This window comes from Notamacropus eugenii, chromosome 1 (assembly GCF_028372415.1).
Source record: "Notamacropus eugenii isolate mMacEug1 chromosome 1, mMacEug1.pri_v2, whole genome shotgun sequence".
NCBI classification, from domain to species: domain Eukaryota; kingdom Metazoa; phylum Chordata; class Mammalia; order Diprotodontia; family Macropodidae; genus Notamacropus; species Notamacropus eugenii.
Genome location: NC_092872.1, coordinates 134,032,789 through 134,053,731, shown reverse-complemented (window position 1 = coordinate 134,053,731; position 20,943 = coordinate 134,032,789).

The window sequence follows — 20,943 nt, the reverse complement described above, 5'->3', positions numbered from 1 at the left end:
CATCCTTCGTTGCTGAAGAAGACCTTGCCATCAGAGAAATAATGACATGACTTGCACTTGATTGAGGCAATTAGGGTTAAGTGACTTGCCCGAGGTCACACAGCTAGTGAGTGTCAAGTGTCTGAGGTGAGATTTGAACTCAGGTCCTCCTGACTCCTACACTGGTGCTCTATCCACTGCACCACCTAGCTGTCCCACTCTGTGAGGTTGGTTGGAAAGGTATTAGGACTTGACAGATACTGAGGATAATATATATGATACATTGTATATTAATATATAATGTATTGTATGTTATTAATATGTTACATATGTGATACATTATATATTAACATATTATGTCATATATTAATATAATACAGTATATATGTAGTGTATGTGTATATTATATATACAATATATTATCTATAATTATATACATACATGTATATAGTTATATGCATATAATGATGTATAATATATATTATATAGTATCTATAATATGCTACATGTTACATAATATAATTTTTATATATACATATATGTGTATACATGTATGTATGTATGTATGTATAAAATAATGAAGATACTGAGATACAGAGAGCTGAAATAACTTGACCCAAGGTCAAACAGTACTCCTGTGGAAGAGGCAAAATTAGAATATAGCTCTCCCTGCTGAGAGTTTAGTCCTCTTTCTTCTGCTCTATGAGATCATAGATCTAGTACTGGAAAGACCTTTGAAGACCATCTGGTCCAACCCCTCATTTGGAAGTTAGGGAAACTGAGGCCCAGAGAAGTCAATCACTTTTCCAAGGTCATGTAACCAGTACTTGAACTCAAGTCCACCAGCTTGAGCATTCTTTCAGCATTCTTTCCTCTGTGCTGTGCCATGCTACTTCCCTGGTCTAACAGTTCTGTAGAACATTAACTTATAGAGGTCATGGACTATTTCTGATGGTACTTTCACGGTCTAGTACAGTGACTCTCACGTATTAGATGCTTAATAACTGGTTGTTGAACCTAGGAACATAGATGGATCCAAAGAAAAAGGCCAAGTTATCATGAAAACAGCCAGGGGTTCCCACCCTAAAACAGGACATAATGTGGTACTCCTGGTGGCAGCTTTTCATTATCCATATCTCTGCTGATCTTGTAGAAGAATCTCCAAATTGCTCTGATTGGATAAGAATAAAATTGGTTTGGATGTTAATTTAAGTGTCTGACAACATGAAAATTCATTCCTTTGTTCTTCATTCAATTCTGGATCCCATCCAATCCATAAACAATGATTAAAAGCCTGATTTCTGCCTGCACTGTGCTAAGTAGTGAGGATGCAATTAATAAAACAGGCAGTCCCTGCCCTGGAGGAGCTTACAATCTAAAGGGAAAAACAACATATACAAGGAGGCAGGAAAGGGCTGGGGAGGAGGAGGAATACCAGAGGGCACCTAATGCTCAGTGGAGTGGGCTTTGGGAGGAATTTGGTACTTTACTCAAGGTCTTCAGTCAGAGAGAAGAGGAGGCTGAAGGAGGTAGTGTCAGTCAAGGCTTGGGTTACCAGCAGGGTGATGAGATTAGAGGTGATGAGCTTAACCTAGAGGGTTGAAAGGATGAAAGGATTATTGAGGAACTTGATTAGTTCATCCTAGTGGATTCTGGTAATCAGTGTATATTAAAGCTGGCAGAGACCTTGGATATCATCTAACTCAATCACCTGTTGCAGTTGAGGAACCAGAAACATTGACAGGGGAAGCAACTTGCCCAAGGTCACACAATGATTAGAGAAGATGGAGCCCCCAATTTCTTATTTGATCCACTCAGGTCTCTTTACTTCTAGTCCAGGGAATCACTTTACTCAAACTTGGCATTCAGTCTTTCTTTATAGTAATTCAAATACTTCCCTTCCCCCCAAATATTAAACCATAATCATCGGCAAGCTCTCTAAATTATTGCATGTGGAAGAGAAATCTGAGATGCATGCCTTGGGATTGGAGCAGGGGAAGGAGAACTCTACCAACAGACAAATATTAAAAATTCACAATCTCATTCAACTGATGGCATAAAGCTTCAGTGCTGAAGTTTGTATGTTCTTATAAAAGTCTTTTGCTGACCGTTCTGTGTAATGATAGGGGAAAAAACATTTATATGATTCTCTAGCATCTAGATACTGATGAGCATACATGCCAGGCTCTGCTACCTGAAACTCTGGTCTAAGATGGTTTCATACCCTTCTTTTGGGCAACATGAACATTTTTTCAGATATGGTAACACCTCATATTTGGATTTTCAGTTCAAAATAAAATGGCATCACAACTCAATGGACCTTGAGCAAATTTGAGTTCTTTCTAATCTCAAGTTCATCTGACTGAGGCATGACCACATGGACCATGGAGCTAGAGCTAGGAGAAACACCAGAGGTGGTCTAATCCAATCCTTTCATTATACAGTTAAAGAAACTGAGGCCCAAGAAGATTAGGTGATTTGCCTAAGATCACACAAGTAGAAGGCACCTGTCAAGATTTGAACCCAAATCCTTCGACTCTGGAATCGGTACTCTTTTTACTAATCCATGATGACTCCATGACCCAGTACTAGTCAGTTTAGATGCAGGGCAGAGAAAAAAATAATTAGGCAGCATAGGTTACAGACTCTTCCAGGTGTCCACCTTTTTTTTTAACAAGTGTTGGACAAGCGCAATAAGTCACCACCTGCCCATGTGTCTTGACTGAATGAACATGAGACCCTGCACCAGCCCCTGAAGTGTTCCATCTGCCTCCATATACATCTGCTACAGTACACAAAATTCCATCACTAGAAATTCACCCCATGAGTCAAGAGATTATACAAGTGGCCTAGTTGGAAATAGCACTGTAGTCCTGAGTTTGAGTCTTGGCTCTGTTACTTATTAGCTTTGTAACTGTGAGCAAATTTTATTTCTCTGGGCTTCCATATGCCCATCTGTGTAACCCCACCCCACCCTCACTCCCTATCAGGGCAAAGCCTATTAAGACACACTTCATTGGTGGAGAATGGTTAGTCAACATTCAACACCTACGTGAAGGCAAGGTTGGCAAGAGCTTGGAGAAAGAAAGAGGCTAGTTTTCTGGCTTCCACCTTTGGAACAGAAGAAACACAGTTACAAATTGTCTTCAAAATCCTCCCCCAAAGGAGACAAACACTCTGGGGAAAGGCCAACATGAAGCTTAAAGACCAGGGTGTCTCCAAGATCTTGCCAACATCAACCCTCAGTCCCCACCAATGAGGACAGTCTTATGCTTTTAGCCTCAGGGTACATCTGTACAATTAGGTAATTGGACCAGATGGTCTCTGAGGCCATTTCTATCTCAGTCTATGATCTATGACCTAGAATAGATGGTACCCAAAGTCCATTTCAGCTTGATCAATTGTCATTCTGTAATTCCATCCTGAAGACTCTCAGTGTACCAGTGTTTTTCTGTGAAAATCTAGTATCTCTGAGAGCTTAATTATGATCACCTTAGACCTCAGGCAGCTTTGTCAGCTGTCCTTGCCAGTGAGTCTGGGAACCCAGGTCCTAGTCCCTGGCTCTGCTATTAACTAGATTTGTGATCTTGGGCAAATCATGTCACCTATCTGAACCTCAGTTTCTTCATCTATAGTGTGGCAATAATTATGACAATAATGTTTCCCCACAGAATCTACCTCATCAGTTTTGTGTGTGTGTGTGTGTGTGTGTGAAAATAAAGAGAAGCGTAACGCACTTTATAAACTTTAAGACATAATATAAATGTCAGCTACTATTATAATTTACCTCTTTTGACCTCAGTTTTCTAATCTATAAAATCAGGGAGTTGGACTAGATCAGGAAGTTTTCCCCTTTTTTGTGCATCTGACCCCTTTGGTAGTTTGGTAAAGCCTATGGACCCCTTCTCAAACAAAAGTATTTTTAAATGAACTTAAAAAATACATAAATTACAAAGGAAACAAATTACTTTAAAACATAGTTAATACTTTTTTTAAAAAAAGTTCAAGGACCCCAGGTTAAGAATCCCTGAACTACAAGATCTCCAAGGTTGTTTTATGACACCCATTACCTTACTTCTCCTCCATGTTCCTGTAATTGTATCTAAAATCATATATTAGCCTATATATTTTAGCCTATATTCTCCCAAGAGCTGACATCGTAAAAATGCACTCTTAGGAATTTAAACCTAAGGGTATTCCCAGTTCTAGTAGTATAGGTTGACCTGTCAAAGACAGCATCAGGATGGTAAGCGATTTGTTGCCACATTCAGGTTTCTGTAGATAGCCAGTCTGGGGAAATCAGTCCCTGGGAATGCGTTACTTTATCATTTCATTGTAGTGTAGTTGTTGTGATGACATCATAACAACTTCCTATTACATTAGAAGAACCTACATTTTGCTATTCTGAATACTCCAGGTTTGATACAGCGTATCTTTCTAGGTGTTAGTGTCAGTGTGTGGAAAAAGTCTTGAAAAGGCTAAGAGCCAGTCCATGGCTCTATGCTACACAGTCAGGTAAATGCACAATATGAGCCCTAGGCTTTGCCTTCAAGAAACTGACAATCTAGTTAGATACACATGAAAATAATTCAAATAGAATCAGAAGAAGTGTTGTATCTACCTTAGGGGTCATTCATATCTTAGTTTATTGCTTGGTTTTTTTGTGCAAATGTGTTCCTGTGTCAGTGTATCTGTCTTAAAATGTAAGCTCTCTGGGGAATGGCTAAAAGGTTATGGTATATTATTGTGACAGAATACTACTGTGCTGTAAGAAATGACAACCAGGATGCTTTCAAAAAAAACCTGGAAAGACTTATATGAGCTGATACAAAGTGAAGTGAGCAGAACCAGGAGAACATTGTACACCGTAACAGTGATATCATACGATGATCAACTAACCATGAATGACTTATCTCTTCTCAGCATTACAATGATCCAAGACAAGTCCAAAGGACTTATGATGAAAAATGCTGCCCACCTCCAGAGAAAGAATTAATGGAGTCTAAATGCAGAGACAAGCACACTTTTTTTAAACTCCATTTCTTGAGGTTGTTTTTTTTCTTTTTTTTAGGGGGAGGATCTGTGTTTTATTTTTGCAACATGGTTAAGTGTGGAAATATGTTTTACATAAATACACATGTATAAATGATATCAAATTGCTTCCTTTCTCAAAAAAGGGTAAGACAGGGGAGGGATGGAGGGAACCTAGAACTCAAAATTTTAAAACATAAATGTTAAAAATTGTTTTTTACATGTAACTGGAAAAAACAAAATTTTAAAAAATTATAAATGTAAGCTCTCTGAGGGCAAAATTACGTCCATCTATGTCTGTAGATACCCTGTCTAGTCTGCTAGGTGTGATAAAAATAATGTGGTCTAGGGCAGTGATTCTCAAACTTTTTGATCTAAGGACTGTTTTACACTCTTAAGAATTATTAAGAACTCCAAAGAGCGTTTGTTGACATGTGTTATAACTAGAGATATTTACCATATTGGAAATTAAAACTCATAAAATTATAAATATTTATGAATTCATTTAAAAATAACAAAAAAATCCATTTCATGCCAATGTAACATTTCATGAAAAATAACTATATTTTCTGAAACAAAAAAAAATAGCAAGGAATTACTTTGCTTTACATATTTTTGCAAACCTCTTTAATGCCTGGCTTAATAGAATACAGCTGGATTCTCTTAACTACTTCTGCATTCAATCTGTTGTAATATTATTTTGGTTGAAGTACATGAAGAAAATCCAACTTCACACAGATATATAGTTGGAAAAATGAAGTGTATTTGTAATACTCAAGTAACATTTTAGCATTATTATAATAAAAGTACTTTTGACTTCACAGATACCCTGAAAAGGAGTCAGGAATGTCCATTGGTCCTTGTATCACATTTTGAAAACCACTACTCTAGCAGAATGAACAATGAATTGGTCATCAGGACACCTTGGTCCAAGTCTTAGCTACACTACCTCACTAGCTATATGACTATTTCAACTGGGAATTTACAAAAAAGGAGAAGACTTTTAAAGTTCTCTGACATGATCATGTTGCCTTTTTGGAGGAGGTGGGATTCCTGAGTTCCTTTACTTCTTTGTAAATTCTTTGGGGTTCACTACACCATTTTTTCTTCCATTTAAGAAGATGGAGCATGCTTCTAGAAATATCACTTGTCTCTTCCGTTTAGAGTCCTGGAAACAAATCATAGAGGGATTGAAACAGAGCAGACAACAGGATATATCAAAAAATGATGAGATAAAAATGGCCACAAACTCAGCAACTCAGTACACTAAGCAATTCTCAGAATCTTCCTGGTGAAGCCTTTCCCTTCTCCCTAAGAACACACCTATTTCAGAATTTGGGACCACTAACAATTTCACTTTATCTTTTGTTCATCATAAAATGGACAAAGTTAATAACTGCCCCTATCTATCTCATAAGAGTGGTATTCAAAAGCTCTCTAAAAAGTGTGCCATGATGGTATCTATAATGGATTTCTGATAACAGTGATATTGTTTCTACCATGAGTGCTTAGAAGTCCCTGGCTACATCACACACCTCTACTAGTCCTCTCTATCCATGATTTAGCACATAGTAGAAGCTTAATAAATGCTTATTGACTGCTTAATTGACTGAGTCCATCTCCTACCCTTAGATTGCTATTAAGCAGATTGGAAAGGCAAGTGAATGGAGTGTTGCACCCCAGAGTAAGAAAGACCCTGGCTTAAATCCTTTCTAGGACTTACTAGTTTTGTGACCATGGGGCAGTCATTTCACTTCTGAATCTCAGTTTTCTCATCAGTAAAATGGCATAATAATACCTGTAAGTGTCTACCACACAGGGCTTCTGAGAGCTGCTTTCCTATATTTCGCAATCTCCAGTAACTCACTATTCTACAAAATGAAATCAACTCAGAAACTCACACCTCCTCTGCATCCTCTGCCCCTGGGACTCCTTCCTCCCTCTTATCAGAGAGAGTAGAGGCTCCACATTGGCGAGCTCCACCCAGATCCTCCCCCATTTAAATGGGGTACCCCGGGAATCCACCTCATCATTTCCCACCTAGCTGCTTTTCTGTATTTCATGATCTCCAGAAACTCCTCATTCTGCAAGATGATTTCATCTCAGAAACTCCTCTCAGGTCATTTCCCACTCTAGCTGTAGAACTTACTTCATCATGCTCCCTTTTCAGCTTATGTGTTGTCTTTCCCCCTTAGACTGTCTTGTGCATTTTCTTGTATCCCCAGTGCTTAGCACAGTATCTGTCACATAGTAGGTACTTAAAGTTTATTGCCTCTGACTCTGAGATGGTGTATGGAGAGTGTGATGTCAGCTAGGGTTAGCCAATAAATAATCTTATGAAATATTCAACGAATATTTTCTTGTGAAATATTTGCTGAATATTTCATAAGATTAGAGGATTGTAGATCTAGAGCTAGAAAGTACCTCCAACCCCCTAATTTTACAGATGCAGAAAGTGACACTGAAAAAGGTTAAATATATGTCTAAGGGTGCAGAGCTCAGGAGAACTCAGTTTTGATCCTAGGGCCTCTGACTCAGAAGTCAGCACACTCTTCACTATACCATGTGGCTTCTATTATGGACAAAGTTCATTGATGAATTGGGAAGTCAGGGTAGAGAGATGGAAAGGAAATTACAAAGATAACTAAATCATAGCTCCTCCCTTTAAGTAGTTTATTATAGTCAAGAAAGGTAGATAACTTTAAAGAGTTTATAATCAATTTAGAAAGCAAGTTTACCATCCAAAAAGAGAGATGACTTTTAAGGTCATTCCTAGTTTTAAAACTCTGATCCCATGGATAACTCTAATTCATAGTGGGGTATAAAGAGTTATAAGAGTTCCTAGGAAAAGAGAGAACATGTAAGGGTGTGGGATCTGCAGCCTTAAGTCCTTGGGTGAAGCCCTTTGACTGAATCCAAACTTCATAGAACAAATCCCTTTAATAAAAGGATTTGTTCTGTAAAACTTGGACTCAGTCAAACGGCAGCACTTGAAGACCAAGAGGGCTACGTGTGGCCCTGGATTAGAGGATGAGGGAATGTTTCAAGGAGACTCCATTGCATCTAGGCTTTAAAGAACTGATATATTTTCAATGAGTGGAAATAGAGGGAAAAGGAGGGGCAGTGCAACCTGGTGAAAGGAGCACACAATTTAAAGTCATAGGATCTGAGTTTGAATCGCAGCACTGTTATTCAATCTTTGAGCCTTGCTTTTGTCATCTGGGAAAAAGAATCTCTGTGGTCTGTCCCTCCTGATTGTAAATCCTATAGTGCTGTGATAAATGCATGGGGCAGGGAGAAAAGGATTGTCACAGAATACAAGGACAGAAACTGACTGGCAGCCCTGTTGCTAGGAAAACAGAAGAACCACCGAGTACATTTTCTTGCAAGAATTCTGCATAACTTGTCAATGCATGAGACACAGCTGCCCTGAGGCTTCCTTCTCTCATTCTTTTCTATTTCGTCCTCCTAGTTCTAATTTTAAAGGAATATGCATAGTTGGTGACTGAAAACTGGAATCACCTATTTTCGCCCAAGCCTGGAGGGTATGGAAGGTAGAGATGTCCCATTGGTGTCTTCTGTTCCCGTGGGGCTTTTGAATGAAAGTGTTGCAAATTGATCAGAGTATTCAATCTCACTGTTGGAGAAGACAGAAACCTAGATTGGGGGTAGGGTGGGATTGGGATGATTTCTTCACGTGAGTTTTGACAACCTCTCTTAAACGCTTTGCACGATCAGGGAACTAACCATCAGCAAATTATTTAACCTATCTGGGTCCCAGTTTACTACTCTGCAAAGGAAAGGGGTTTGACTAAATGACTTCTAGGGTGTCTTCTAGTTCTGCATCTATGAACGTATAATCCTGAGGATCTTTTCTGGGCTAAAAAATGGATAATTTGGAGAACTGGAGCCTGAGGGCAGGTAGCCAAAGCAAAACGTGGTCTTTGGTACTTTCCCCAGGCTCATGGAAAATCTGAGGTAGGCAGTGGCTGAGAGGATGTCATGAATCACTGAGCACATGTGTTCTACATGGGGACTGTTCCCATTTCTGAATAAATGATGTGATAATCTGAGAGAAATGTGCAGGATAGATTTTCATAAACCAAACTCTAAATGCTCTGTGAGATCCAAGAACTCTTTTCCATGAGGCCAGAGAAACATTCAGCACTCATCTCCTTGGAGTTTGAATGCCTGCATTTAAAAGCAGCTGAGTGGTATGGGACAAATACTTTCTGGCCAAGCACTGTGGGAAAGACAGACGAAAGAAGACAAAATCCCTGCTCTCAAACAGTTTACAATCTTAGAGAAGAAGCAAAAAACATACCAAGAGAGATGAAAATGAGAACTAAGTCTGCTGAAGATCAACTATGATGTACTGGGGTGGTCAGGAAGAATTTCATGGAGGAATCAGAATTTAAGGATAGGGAAGGATAGGGAAGATTTAGATAAATTCTGGCACCTTCTCTGGAGCATCTAGATGGTGCAGTAGATAGAACCTGGGCCTATAATCAGAAAGACTCATCTTCCTAAGTTAAAATCTGGCCTTAAACACTTTGCTTTGTGACCCTTCACTTCACTCTATTTGCCTCAGTTTCCTCATCTGTCAAATGAGTTGAAGAAAGAAGTGGCAAACCAAGAGATGCCATAGTGTCAGACAATGGAAAACAAGTGAACAATTGTACCTTCTCTGAGGCTTTGCATGGGTCCACTGGACAACTTTTGAAATCTGTCAGGAAGACTAGTTTTTCCCTTTTGCAGAGGATTCCTGCAGGACAACGAACACAATACCAGACAGTCTCTTTGCTAAGTACCAAGTAAGTGGCATACCCAGGGATAGCTATAGAGATGTACAGAAAATAATGAGGCTCTTGTGGGCTGTGGAAGGTTGAAGCTACCATGTCTACCCCTATAACTAATAATAATAGCTCGCTTTTATACAGTACTTTAGTTTGCAAAACACTTTTAATACATTATCTCACATTTTCACAACAATCCTGGGGGATAGGCACTACAGGTTTATTATCCCCATTTTACAGATAAAAAAGCTGTCTCAGGGACCAACACGAGATAGGTGGTCAGTAAGTATTTGCTGTTGGATTGACTGAATGAAGACAAGCAGAGATGAGGTTTCCTTTAGAAAGTTTCTCAAATTAGCCCTTTCCTCTCTAGCTCCACTGCAAGCATACTCTTTAGACCCACACTATATCGTACTTGGGTTACTGAGACCTCCCCGTTGGTCTTATTGACTCTAGGAACTCCCTATTGTACTTTATTGTGCACATGAAACTACAGCACCAATCTTCCTGAGATACCCCTACTGTAGAACCTCCCTTGTTTTCAAATCCCTACCATAATCTACCCAATGCTTTTTGCTGTTGTTGTTATCGTAGAGTAGAGTCCACCTCTTTGTGAACCCATTTTGGAGGAGGAAGAGGAGGAGGAGAAGGAATATGAAAATGGAGGAAGAAGAGGAAGAAAGGGCCGAGAAGTAGGAGGAAGAGGAGAACAAGGAAGAAAAGGTGGAGGAATATTTATGTTGCTTAATGTTTACACAGTAATTTACAAATATCTCATCTGATCTTTACAACAGCCGTGAAAGTAGGCGTCATAATCACTCCCCAGGGTCACACAGCTAGTGTCAAAGGCAGTTTGAAAGAGGCCTCCTTGCTTTTTGTCAGATTATGTCCATTTTACCTCCACTAAAGTCTTCCTCCAGCCCTTCATCATGGCAGACAGATGACCTGGGTTCTATTGAGTCATGCCAGTGAGCTGTAAGTTCTATCAGATCTAACAAAACAGGAAAGTTTCAGTCTGATGATCCTAGTGATGGCCTCTATGCTCATCTGTCTTGTAAAGGCTGGCCTAGCTAAATTAAGAAAAGTCACACCCAAAGGAAAGGCCGTTAAGGGGTGAATGCTTTTGGTCACAGCAAGTCATCAAGGTCTTCTATGAACATGGGTGTCAGAAGGGAAGGGGGTTGCCCTCTTCATCATCAGAGACAACTCACTCACTAACGAATTCATAGATTTTATGAAGCTGTCAAGTAAGTGTCCCTTAAAGATAGCTTCCCTCTGAGTTCGAACTCTGCTAAATATTGTATTGATTATCCTCTTTAATTTTTCCCTCATTTTTATTTTTGCTAATTTGACTAGGGAAAAAAATCATTCTAATAAATAGGTATTCAGTTTTGATTTGCACATTACCATATTTCTGAAGAACAATTTTAAAGACAATGAGAATATGTGTCATTTAAATCCCCTTTGTGAAAGTGGAAAGTGCTTAGACTTCAGGGTTATACAACTCCTCTGGTCCCTCATGACTCAGTATGTAGGAGGGATGGGGTTTGTGTGTGTGGTAAGAGTGAGAGAGTGGGAAGGAACTGCTAATCATTGGACGATTTGGGGGCTCCAGGGCATCTGGGCCTCCTGCCCCTCTGAATCTCAGCCTTCAGTATATAGCACCAGATGGGTGAATGGCATTTTATAGTATCTCGTGATCTATGCCTTTTAAGTGGCTCTTATGTTTTGACAGTATACAATTATGATTTGTTACATGAGAAATCAACAAGGAACTTTTTTTTTAAATGCTCCAAAACTTAACATTAGAAAACTGCTCAAGAGAATTTAATTATGTGTGTTCTTAAATAGATACAAAGGGCCCAGGTACACTTTGGGATATCTGTCAGTCTCTGGCTCATTGATCCCACCCAGAAAGGCTGAGAGAAACACTGACAACTAAGTACCCAGGGTCTTAACACCAATTCCCCTTGCAAGCATATGGTTCACAAACCTCAAAGAAAGAAGAGGTTTACAGTCAAAGCAAATCAAGAAATAGGGCTCACAATAGATTAGGGAAGGCAATGACAACAATCCTACCCAAAAACCTGTTGGGCCTCAGTGGCTTAGAGCCAAATTCTGTGAAAACTCTGAATCAAAGCTACCTCCAGTATAGTTCTCAGGACATTGAGCTCCTTATAGCTCTTCAGAGTGTGGGACCAAGTACAACTCTCCATAGCTCCCTGAAAGTGATTCCTACTATCCTCTTTCAGGGTTCTCAGACCCATGTGTCCAACCCTAACTCTCCTTATTCCATAGCTCTCAGCATGCAGTGCCATTTTCTCCTGAACCTTTTGGGTGGTGATTCCTCAGATTTTCCTCAGAGTCCTGTTCTTTAATTGTTTGTATGTATGTGTATGTGAATGGGGGGGGGGGGGGGGGCGGGGAAGAAGAAGGGAGAGTACTCTAAAACATTCCTGTTTTGGCTAAAGACAGTTGACCTTCCTAAAATCACTTCTAATACAATAACCAACAACAGAAAATGTGGAATTCTTTCTCTGGCCTCCTAGAAACACTCCCAGCAACCAGGAAAAAACTGACTCTCTTATCCAAGCTAGTCTCAGTACCTGATACCAGTTTGCTTCAGGGCAAATTCATAGTCCTAGGCCCTCTTCTTGCTTGTTACTTAAGATATATGGTTTTTACTTGGGTTGGTACCTCTCATAGGTTTATAAGCTCAGCAAAACCCCCAGTTCCCTACGTCCACCCAAGTTGATCCTTAGTTTCTGTACATAACCCTGAAGTCAATTTTGCAGGGATATTTGAATTACCCAGAACTATTTCCCAGTAAGATCCAGGATAGTGATACCAAGCAGAACAAATTACTCCCCAATGTCACCATGTTCTTGATTGCGTAAAAAGGTACACACCTGCTAGGTACTATATCTGTTTGAATTTTCAGGTATGCAAGCCAGAACAGGAAAAAAAGATGGATTTTATCTGTAATAGTAATTCTTAGTGAAAGGGGAGGGGGGAATGAGAGCAGTAGAAAATAGAGTTGTTTGGTCCACCACTTCTGAACAAAAATTTGGCTTCTGTCTAAGTTTATCAGCTTCCCAGCTTGCCACTTTGCCCTGTTTCATTTGCCCTATGAGAAATATTAAGCAAGTTGAGCAGTTTGAAAACCAGAGGAAGTGTAATAAAAAGAGGAACTTTATTTGTTCCTAGGTATTTGCATTTCTTTAAACCTTGATCTCAATTATGTAACAAAAACAATAGCTTACATGTATATAACCCTTCGCTTTTTCTAAGCACTTTCCTCATAAGTCTTGTTTAAGGTAGTGCAGATATTAATTTACCCATTTTGCAACTTAGTATACCTCTAACTTTTCTCAAAGAGGTGAAATTACTTATCCCTAGGTACTAAATGCAGTCAAGATGAGAACTTTGGCCTCATGGTTTCTAGTCAAGAGCCCTTCCCATTACACTACAGTGCTCTATCATATTTAAAAATAGAAATTGGATATTTATTGAGGTTCATGCTATCATTTTCAGAGATTTCATATGTTCTGTGAAAAAGACGTAGTTTTGTGATATAGTAGAAGAAGCACTAAACTCCCAGTCAGGAAATTTGGAGTCTTCTGTCAGTTCTGTTAATAACGCACTTGGTGAGTTCTTCGGGCATTAGTTTCCTCATCAGTAAAATAAGTAGAATTGGATTTAATGATCTCTTCTATATCTTCTAAATTCTAAAACATTATGCTTTTCTGATTCTTCCTGCTGTTCCCTGCTCTCCCATCACTTCTCCATGCTGTGAAGTCTGATCCATGTAGCCATATCCCAGTATTACCATCACACATCCCAGACTGACTCAGTACCTCCTTCATCTTTCCAAATCACAATATTCTCAGCATTAAGGGATCTCAGAAACCATGTAGTCCTATCTGTCCCTGAACAGGAATTCCCTCTAAAACATTCCTGATGAGTCACCATCCAGGCTCTATCTGAAGACTTTCATGGAAAGGCATCATATGCCTTTGTAGGTTTTCCATTCCACTTTGGGAGAGCTCCAGTTGTTAGTTATCCCTTATGGGCAGTAAATACTTCAACTTCCACTAGCTGCTTATAGCTCTTCTCTCTGGGGGTCAGGAAAAATCAATCTTATCCTTTTTCTTGTGACAGTGCTTCAAATATTTGAGTTCGGATATCATTCTCTGCTCTGCCCCTCACCAAGTCTAATCTCCAAGCTAAAGATCTCCAATTCATTCAACCAATACTCAAATCACCCTTGTCCCAGTTGTCTTCCACTGGGCACATTCGAGCCTGTTCATGTTCTTAAAACATGCCATGTAACATCATATTCCAGATGTGGTCTAAAAAAAAGACTGTCACATCCCTAACCTCAGCACCCTTACCTGTATTAATGATGCCTAAGACAACTGGAGAGGGAGGAGGATGACATCAGGATGTGCTTTCACATTGAGCTTACAGATCACTCTTCTGCACATGAACTGGTCTGTAACTATTTCTCCTGCATCTTGTATTTTTTAGGCAGTTGATTTTTTAATCCCGGTGCAAGACTTTATACTTTCTCCAATTAAAGTCCATCCTATTAAATGTGGCCCATTTTTCTGGCTTCTTGAAGTGTTTATGGATATCAATTGTCATCCAATGCATTAAACTGTCTTTCCCAGCTTAGAGTCACTTGTATATTTGATAAGTGTATCATCTATGCCTTTGTTGAATTCCTTAATAAAAATGTTTAGTAGCACAGAGCTAAGGATATACACATATAAATATATATACATGTGTATATATGCACATATATATGTATATATGTGTGTGTATAACATGTTATATATATACACATATATACCCACCACACATACATACATGTGTGTGGAGGGAGGATATATATAGATATAGATATAGATAGATATAGATATAGATATATATCTGAGGTGTTATATTAAATCAAGAGTTAACTTGGGGTTCCCAATCACTCAGGGGATGATAGATTTCAGGGGCTTCTTGAACTTAGATAGAAAAAAAAAATCACATATTTATTTTCATTAGCCTCCAACTGCAATTGATCATTTCCATCTATTATGAATTTTTTAAAAAATCATTCTCAGGAGTCTATAGACTTCTCCAGACTCCTAAAGAGAGAAATGACACCCTCAGAAAATGTTAAGAACCCCTATTCTAGAGCTTTATGAAGATTTGAATTTCCATCTAAGTTCTTTCCACTACGTCACAACTACTTCTGCAATGCCACTCAGTCAGTGGCTAAACTATTCATGCCCTCTCTTCCTCTCAGCCCCCACCTTTACCTGTAGAGGGTGTGTTTCAGCATTATCTTGGGCCCCTGTGGCACTACTGCCAGGGACTTTGTTCTGGCATAAATTATGCCTCCCTCTACAAGGTGTAAAAATCACCCTTTGCTAGGGCTGTTGATTGTTGATATCCTTAATCAAGTGTGAAATTCCTTTGATAGCTAACTCCTTGATAAGGTGTCAGGGTATTTGTTGCCCCATTGATATCACTTTGATGTTAATTAATTCGCAGCTCATCTACTTTAGCTGGATTCAGCCTTTAAAAAGAGATCAGAGAACAAGTGAGGGAAGAGGACCCAGGTTAAAAGGTTGGATATTATCCCTAAAGAGATTTCTGCACAGTCACGTGGTCTCTCCAGAGAATCACATCTTCCAGGGAACCAAGTGCAAGTGGAATTTCTGAACCAAGTCTCATGGGCCAAGTGAAGGAGTTGCTGGATAAATGTGCACCAGGGAACCATGTGACCATGGGGATGACTGTGTTGGCAGAATAATAAAGAGCTCTTAGGCTAAGCCAAGTACCTGGACCAAGTCAAGTGATGTCACTTCAAGCAGGAACCTGAGCCAAGATATAGCCAGAGACAGAGCAATAAATTGACTTGGATTAGGTGGACTAGGCAAGTCCAGGGAAAAACAGTTTGATTTCCTATCAATTACAAGCAGTTTTCCCTTAGGGAAGGGGACTACCAAGAATGGAGCTATGACTTTGGGAAACTGTATAGACACCTGGGAAGTAAGACTCTTCTGAGTCTCCTGCAACTTCAAGGGCTTTTCTTTTGTTGGGGGATAGTGGAGGGAATGACCCAGAGTAGCAATATTCATTTAGAGGACTGAACAGGTCTTTGGAAATGGGGGAGGCCCATTGGAAAGGGAAAAGGAGGTGTCCTGACTGTTCATGGGCTCAGATAAAAGTCTTTTCATTTTCTGTCAGGTTAAATAGTCCTGTCCTAGAGTTTATATAGGAGTTGAGGGTGTTTTTACTGTTGTGTGGAGACCCAGAGTTATGACAAATTCTGGTGATTCCAAGGAAAATCCAGAGAGGAGACATGAACCAACATAGAGGGTTTTGTTGTTTTTTTTAAGAAATTCCCAATATTGAACCCAGGTCATATAAATTCAGGGCTTCATTTCTGGGCCACAGAAAGTCTACATATCATGCTGTATAACTTATTTATATCAAAGCATCTGTGACTGATAAAAGCTTTAAGAATACATATTCCCAGGTCCGTTTGTATTTTACCATGGATGAAGATCTCAACTCAAGCTGATGAAGTCCTAATGATGGAATTTCAGTTATGGTAATCAGCAAGTGGGAATGGAACAGGAGGACAGAGAAAAATCTCCCGATATAATAATATTACCTGTGATTTTTCCCTTTTCTTTTGAATCCTCTTTCTCTTAGGGATTTCTTGAAAAGGGATCCCTGAAAAGCCCCATATACACCAAAATATTTATTTGTGGTAGCCAAAAAACCTGAAGATAAAGAACTTGCCTAATTGATTGGGGAATAGTTAAATAAAATGTGGTATGTGAATGTAATAGAACACTAATAAGCTATGATATATTTTGGAACATGAAAGTAATAGACTAATATGATGAATTAAGAGAAGAAAGGAACTGATGCAAAATGAAATAAATAGAACCAGAAGAGCAATATACATGTGATTAAAAAATGTATATTAAACCAGTAATAATGAAACAAGTGAAACTGAATTCTGTGAAATTATGACAAAGCTTGGTCCCCAAAAAAAAGACATATGAAAAGATATCTCTCACTGCTTCTTTGGGGTGGGTGGATGGGGCTATGGGTATGGAAAGCTACATATAACATTAGACTTCTTTATTGTTTAGTTTTCCTGAAATGTTTTTTCTCTTTTTTTAAAAAAAATCTTTATTATTAAGGATAGCTCTCTGAGAAAGGTACAGTGAGGAATGTAGGTAATGTAAAAATAAATGATATTAATAAAACTTTATATTTTAAAAATAACTAAAATGGACCCCTAAGCCCCTCCCATTAATTTCTTCTTTATATCGCATTAAGCTCTATTAGAGAGTTCGTACTAGTAACTACTGCCTCCAATCTATCATGTAATAATACCTTGGTGTTAAGTCCACCCTCATCAGTGAGAAGAACATTTTGCTATAAAAATGCTGCTGAATCTCTGATTTTTCATCTGTTTGTTATCTTTTTTTCAAATTCCATCTCTAAATGCTCTTGGAATATTTTGATTTAATTGAGTTTAATTGCCATGCTTTCATCAAGTTTGCTATCTCCTCCACTACTCTTCGATGCTTTGTAAAGTGATACTCATGATCTTTTATGCTAACATTTTATAAACGATGCTGTAGTCTCAACCAGTGTTGCTCTTGGCTGCAATGTTCTTCTGCTTAGCAAGGAGATTGGTTGTTTGCCTGGCCGTGATGGCTTCTGGGCTATCTGAACCTTTTCATTGTGGCAACTATTTCACATCAATTAAATTTTCTTAACGATAATACTCAGCCAATGGCATTATTTTTATTTATTTCCCATTTTTCAAAGTCAAATGTGTTTTATTACATTGAATTTGAGCTGTTGGCATTTCATGCAATGTCTTTTCATCTTTATTCATTCTTCCAATTTGGTGTTGATTCTGACTTTTTTCTAACCAGCCAATTGCCTGAATACATAAAAATAATTCATTTAAAAATAATTTAATTGCACTTTAACAAACTGTAGTTTTTTATCTGATATTTTACAGATAATTTTTTTGTAATGCTACTCAATGCTTGTCATATTCATTGCTGTCTGACTCTCGTCTTGAAAAAAGATATTCATGACGTACAGACATTAGGTTTCTGAATAGTTTCCTAGATTTTGACTTCTTCATCTCTTTATCCTGAATAATATTTTCCAAAGTATGTTTTCACGAGCCTTCTCCGTGTCCACTTTTATATTGAAATCAGTATCAAGGTGACTCGGTTTGAAGGATCTTGCCAAATCTTTTGTTTCTTCATTCTCTACAACAAATTCTGATGCATAAGTGATGCGTGTATATATATATATTATGGCCAATATTATTATATTTAACAAAGACAACTGAGAAGACCTCAGCAACTACCAACCTCTCTGCTAACTTTCTTATCTCTAAAATAGAGATAAGAATGGTCCACACATATCAAGGGAATTCTTGATGAAAACATGAGAGAGAAAACAGACAGACTTTCACAAAAAATTCCTACAGTAGACTACATATTTAGAATTAGAGAACTGAATAAAAAATAAAGAGAACTCAAGAGCCCCCTGTGTTTATGGTTTGATGGTATCTTTTGAGTGTTTGGGAAATAATGTTATTAAAAAACAAAATGAAATAGTAAAAATATTTTAGCATTTGATTAAATTGAGGAAAATGCAAACTTGAAGTCTCTCCAATAAGTTATCATTTATACATACCTTGTGATCATACCAGAATCCTCCACAAGTGCAAACAGAGATAATCCTGTTCAACAACCCGCTTACCAGCAATATGAGGTAAGTCATAAAACTTGGAGACAAGCTTGCTAATGATATTCACCACCATCGTAGAGGATGCCTTGTGAAGAGGTCAAATGGGAAAGTATAAGTATTGAGCTCCTCCAAATGCTCCTGATTCCATCAAGCTATAGAATGCTACATAGCTTGTAGCTCCAAATACTTTTAAAAAAAAAAAGATTGAACTGGTAAACCACACAGGAAAAAGCAAATGTAATTTATCAAATTGTGATATATAGATAACATACATGTATGATATCATATAGAGTACATATATAGTACATGTTGGTATGGCATGATTTTATATGATATGATAAATATCCCATTGAGTTAGTCCACCAAATTACAGTTAGACAATGAAACAGGTCCAGAAATGAACATGAGAAAAGTGGACTAAATTACATTTGGGAAATTATTCAGTGCTTTCAAGGATCCCAACTTTGAGCAAAAACAAATGCAAAAATCCACATTCTTTTTGAAACATCAGTAGAGTTTCCCAGTAATTCTATATGACTACATATTATGGAATATCACAGTCTTCAAGGAATCAAAATTATTGGTAACACAAAGGGAAAAGGAAAAAAGGAATAGTGCATATAAATGAGTTGTAGCATGTTAACAAAATGGCTTAGATAAATACAGGAAGTGTCATAAAGGTTATCATCCAGGAAATATACTAAGGGAAAAGAAGCTAGCCCATTACCATATCAAGAGTGAAGGGTAATTGGTGGACAGTCTAAAGTCTTATGCCCACAGAATATTAAAAGACAAATAATTGGTGGCCTTATGTTGGTGGACATGGACAAGAATTGCACAGATTAAGATGTGAATGGGTTGAGATCTGCACCTGGCAATGAGGGAAGGGGAGTATCAGCATTGCTGAGATCATGGATGCTATGGAGAACTTCCCCAGCCATCTCTTGAAGTCAAGAAGTCACATAGGCCTATGTTGAAAAGGTGGACCTGGAGAGATTAATCCTTGTGCTTCTTAGGATGGGGCATCTAGATGTCCAAGAGGATAGAGTGCTGGCCCTGGAGTCAGGAAGACTCATCTTCCTGAGTTCAAATCTGGCTTCAAACACTTGCTGACTGTGTGAGTCTGGGCAAGTCACTTAACTTTTTTTGCCTCAGTTTCTTCATCTATCAAATGAGCTGGAGAAGGCAAGGACAAACCACTCCAGTAATGCCAAGAAAACCCCAAATGGGGTCATGAAGTGTCAGACATCACAGAAATAATTGAATGACAACAACAAATTTCTTAGGATGGCATTGACAAGGGAAATTTAAATGGGAATAGATAAGCATTCTCTGGGAGAAAATAAAATAAATTTCTCTATAAAAGAAAAATAAACCCAATGAACTTTAAAATGTAACTTCATTGCACATGAAAGAATGCAGTGTGATGGAGTGACTAGCAGGTGCCTATGAGTCATATTGGCTATGTTACCCTGATTCTGGGCAACAGTTCACTTAATTTTTTTGGTCTAAGTTTCCTTATGAGATAAAAATGATGAGTTAGACTGGGAGACTTCTGAAATGTCTTCCAGCTCTATTTCTATGACCCTATGAACACATCCTGGCAACCTTCTAAGACTCCGAGTTATCAGTGAGTTGTTGATCCATACAGAGGATTTGAGTTTGAATTCCAGCTCAGCCACTGCTTTGAGCAACCTCTTCGCCTTGCTGACCTTTGATTTCCTTGTATGTAAAGGGAAGGGTTTGGACCAGATGACTTTTAAGACCCTTCTGTGTCTACATCTATTGTTTGCCCCTCTGCACATACTCTGTGATTCAGTGATGGCTGGTCCTCAACAAGACATGGAATCTCCCAACTTTCCTCTGCATTTTCATGGGCTGTACTCTATGTCTGGAACTCTGCTTCCTCTTTTCCATCTCTGGTTTCCCTGGCTTCCTTCACGTCTCAGCTAAAATCCCATCTTATGGCAAAAAGCCTTTCTTCATCCCCTCCACCCCTCTGAGTTTATCTTCCCTTTATCTAGTTTACATATATATATATATGTATCTCATATATATATATCATATCATATATATAATCATGTTCATAAACAGTTGTTTACACCTTGTCTTCCCCACATTAGATTGTGAGTTCCTTGAAGGCAGTTTCTGTCTTTTGCCTTCCTTTGGATCCTTAGAATTTAGTACACTACAGGCACACAGTAGGCACTTGATAGGTGCTTGTTACCTATATTTCACACACACATAAAATCATACATTCAGACACCTCAATTCTTGATATAATTGGGGGTTCTGTCCTTCTTCTTTTTGTTTTTTACCAGTCCTAGACTTTGAAAAA